Source organism: Leucopleurus acutus (assembly GCF_964270905.1).
Source record: "Leucopleurus acutus genome assembly, chromosome: 3".
Lineage (NCBI taxonomy): Eukaryota > Metazoa > Chordata > Mammalia > Artiodactyla > Delphinidae > Leucopleurus > Leucopleurus acutus.
Window position 1 is genome coordinate 165,619,215 of NC_139145.1, and position 4,674 is coordinate 165,623,888.

General features: G+C 31.2%; 1 pseudogene across 1 annotated transcript; it reads right to left on the minus strand.

Annotated features, from left to right (window-relative positions):
- Positions 1–1,099: 1,099 nt before the first annotated feature.
- Positions 1,100–2,841, minus strand: LOC309958965 (small ribosomal subunit protein eS26-like; annotated as a pseudogene). The gene is made up of 3 exons: positions 2,447–2,841; positions 1,800–1,858; positions 1,100–1,127 (listed from the first exon to the last, which is right to left on the minus strand). The product of its transcript is annotated as a small ribosomal subunit protein eS26-like (transcript).
- Between the last annotated feature and the right edge of the window lie 1,833 nt (positions 2,842–4,674).

Below are 4,674 nucleotides of genomic sequence, written 5' to 3' on the forward strand. Positions count from 1 at the left end.
GTTTCCTTTTCTCCATAGTCTCATTAACACATTTTGTCTCTTCTCTTTTTTATAATAGCCATTCTAATAAGAGTGAGGTGATATTTCATTGTAGTTTTGGTTTGCATTTCCCTGATGATTAGTGTTATTTTCATGTATCTCTTGGCCATTGTATGTTTTCTTTGAAAAAATGTCTAGTTAGCTCCTCTGTCCATTTTTAAATCAGAGTGTTTTTCTGTTTGTTCTTTGTAACTGAGTTGTATGGGTTTCTTCTATATTCTGGTTATTAACACTCATTAGATAGATGTTTTCTCAAATAATTTTCCCCATTCCATAGGTAGGAATTTTGTTGATGATTGTTTCTTTTGCTGTGCAGAAGTTTTTAGTTTGATATAGTCCCACTTGCTGATTTTTGCTTTTGTTGCTTATGCTTTTGGTGTCATAGTCAGAAACGTGTTGCCAAGGCCAATGCCAAAAAGCTTTTTCTCTGTGTTTTATTCTAGGAGTTGAACAATTTCAGATTTTACATTACATATTTAATCTATTTAGAGTTAATTTTCGTGTGCAGTGTAAGATAGGGGTCCTGTTTCATTTTGCTGCCTGTAGTTATTCACAATGCCATTTATTGAAGAAACCATAATTTCCCCACTGAGTGTTCTTGACTCCTTTGTCAAATATTAGTTGACCATGTAAGTGATGGTTTATTTCTAGGCTATCAATTCTGTTCCATTGGTTTATGTGTCTATTTTTATGTCAGTACGACACTAGTATGATCATTATAGCTTTGTAATATAGTTTGAGATCAGGACATGTGTTAGCTCTAGCTTTGTTCTTTCTCAGGATTGCTCTGGCTATATTGAGATTCATTTGTGGTTCCATACAAATTTTAGGATTGTTTTTCCTATTTCTGTGAAAAATGCCAGAAATTGATATGGATCCCATTGAATCTACAGATCAGTTTAGGAAGTATGAACATTTTAACAATATTAATTCTTCTGATCTCTGAGCACAAAATATCAGTACATGAATTAAATCTGGAAAGATGTTGATGGCATAGTTTTTAATCATCCAGAAGATGAGGAAAATAAATGAAGCTGAGCAAACAAAAAAATTTAATTAACTAGATAGCAAACAAACAGTCCCCTTCCCTACAAAAGGAAAGAAAAACGGAAATCAAATTTTAGAAAAACATAAATAAGGTGACAGATATCAAGGATTAGATTTAGAATTATAAAATTAAAAATTATTTTAGAAATGAATAATAAAGTAATAAAGCAAAACAAATGAGTTACTAGAAAAAAGATAATGAAATGCTTTAAGAGAAATGTTAAGTAAAAAATAAAATTTAAAAAAATGAATGAGATAAAATTATTTAAGAGAAAGTGACAAATATCAACTATAGGCAAGAAGATCCAACACATGAACTATAACACTTCACAAGGAATAAAAATAAACTAGAGAACAAAACACTACAAAGTATAGATTCCTGGAATAACATTTATTTACCTCAGTTTCTACAGTCCTAGACAAGATGTCTTATGCTCAACAAAAAACTCAAAGCACACAAGAAAAAGCAAAACAAAAAAGACAACACACTCACAAAGGGCAAAACAATCACTAGAACTAGACTGAAACAGGACACAGATTTCGGAACAATCTGAGAGAGAATTTAAAACAACTGATTAATATGTTAAAGGTTCTATCATAAAAAGTGGACAACAATTAAGATCAGAGAAATAATAAAGTACAGAGAGATAAAAATTATAAAAGCCAATGGTACTGTTAGAAACATAAAACAAAGTAAGAGAAATGAATAATACCTTCCATTGCTTAGCAGACAAGGCACAACTGCCATGAATATATGAACTCGGAGATAAGTCTAAAAATTATCCAAATGTAACATAAAGCAGAGAGATTTACTATTGAAAGAAAAAGTGCAACAGAATATCAAAAAGTTGAGTGACAATATTAAGCACTCTAATACATAAATAACTTGAATTTAAAGGAAGAGAGAAAAGTACAGGGCATCAAAAATATTTTCGTAAATATGAAATAAGAAGTTTCCATAATTAATACCAGAGACACCAGGGAGAAAAACAATGATTCTAAAATCTGACAACAGAAAGCAGGATAAATTCCAAAACAAAATAAAAACAAAACACTCAAGCATATCATATTCAAACTCCTGTAAACAAAACACAAAGAGACAATCTCAGAGGCATCTAGAGGAAAATATTACATTATATAAAAATGAACAAAGGTAAGAATTATATCCTGCTTTTTTCCTTCAGAATCTATGCAAAAAAAATAAATAACAACATTAAGTGTTGAAAGCAAATGTCAATCCAGAATTCTACATCCATTGAAAATTTATTTTAGTAAAAACTATTCTACTCATTCATCAAGATCTGTTACAATGTTAAATCATTTTTAAAGTTTTTTTTTTAAAGTATAATTTCTTTTTTACTGTCTTCCCAGGGGACAGTATTTCTTTAGTATTTAAGGACTTAGCTCCTTGCATGGGCTTTGGTGGAGGTCATGGGGCAGCACCAGCAGGTCTAAATTGAGGTGGAGGTCTTCAGTTCTTCCGCGCTTCCCGAGAACGATTCCTGACTACCTTGCTGTGAATGGCACAACTCACGCAGTAATGCAGATTCACATACAGCTTGGGAAGCACATAGGCATTGAAAACACTTGTTTCAGAAATGCCCTGACAGCTGCAGCCTCTACAATGTGCCGAACAACGAACTTCTTAATGGCCTTATCCTTGGGCACACTTCGGGCGCAGTTGGTGCTGTGAAAAGGCTGCATGTGGCCGCGGCCCTTTCTGGCATGACCATTATTCCTTCTTTTCTTGGTCATCTTGGAAGCGAGAAGGTGAGAGAGCAAGTTTTTTAAAAACTAAAATTGTGCTACCCCATGCTGTAAGCATTCAGGTTTTAACCTGCACACCATATTTTCCAGTATATGATACCATTAATCATCTAATTGTTTAAGCCAAAAACTTGGAAGTATTCTTCTCATAGCCAATCAGTAGATCTTGCTATATCTTTCTCTGGAAAAACCTTCATATCATCTCATTTATATTTCATCTGAACCGTAAGTACCAAGTGAAAAACATGTGTGCTTTGGATTCCTACAGTGGCTTTCCAACTTGTCTCTTTGTATTCATTCATACCTTTCTCTGATAACTATGGGCCTAAAAGGTATCCATGATCAATTATTATTTTAAATGTAATGTCATTTATATCTCATCTATATTGGCTCATAGGAAAATTTTCCCTAATGACTAAAACTGTCTACATATTTATTTAAAACAAGAAAAATAATCTATATGCCTATTGAATATTAAGAGTAAATGTTTCATAGTGTATTGTGTTACTATTGCTCTACTATTACTATTGTTACTCTTGTATTTAACACAGTGTATTTAGTATAGCTTTTAATTTTAATATAGCCTTTAATTTGGATTTTAATTAAATACTAAATAAAATAAACTTTGAAAGCTTAGCTATAGTTGGTGCTTCTATAAGAGAAAACACTTTATAACTCCACAATATTAATATTCCCTGTAAAAGAAAATTTGCTAGAAGAACTAATTTCTTTACAGTAGGTCTTAGATGCTGAAATAAAATAGGTGCAGTACTATTTTAATTTTCTCTTAAGAAGTCCTATATTTCAATATCTTGATAAATTGGTGTTTGAGATGCTCTATGAAATTTATAAAATGTAAAAAAATGATCACAAATCTAAGATAATGCATTAATTCTTTTTGGTTATTGGTTTGTTTTTTAACTTATTCTCTATTTACAGGTCTCTTAAGGGTTGGCAGGCATCATATTATATTTTTAAGCTGCAAAAACAGATAGGGCATGACTTATGCCCTCAGTTAGCTGAAATCATTATATTAAATTATTACATTGTTCATAATTGTAGTATTCAACATCTGATTTGGCTTTTGATATTTTCAAATTATAGTAAGACAGGATTCATTAATTATAAAAAATTAGATTTCTAGTATATTCTAGTATTTCTCCAATATATCAGAAAAATATCAGAAAAATAAAAGCATAACAAGCAACCAATACCAAAATTATCTAGCTCTATTTCAGAGGGGAGTGGAATATAAAACTATATTTGATTTAAAATTTTTTAAAATATGATGGATTTTAAACATATTATTTCTTCATTTTAATTCCCATGAATTACATGAGAAGGTAACAAAGGAGTTACTTTCAGGAAAAAAAGAGTGCAGTAACTGACAACAATCTTAGAACAATGTGTTCAAAATATTCTCATAAATTTGATCATGTAGAAGATAAAAGCAAAATTCTTTCAGCTATGCTGATAGCTAGCTCCACCTGATGCATGTTACCCACTGGGTTGTTATCACTTTTCATCACTTGTCTTCTTGTGTAAATTTCACAACACACTTTACTAAAAATCTTTACTTCTTAAACCTTTGTATATACTTGCTTACCTCTGCCCCAAACATTGCTAAGTCATTATTTCATGAGAAAATTGGATATTAAATCATGCATATGTGACTTACACATTCAGTAATGATCCACCCATGTGAAAAGACATGTTTCCAGAGAAGAGACAGTGGAGAATCATCAATGAGAAGAAAAGAGAATCTTCTTCCAAGTCTTTTTAATTCTAAGTTTAAACAGGCATAGAGGAGCTTACAACTAA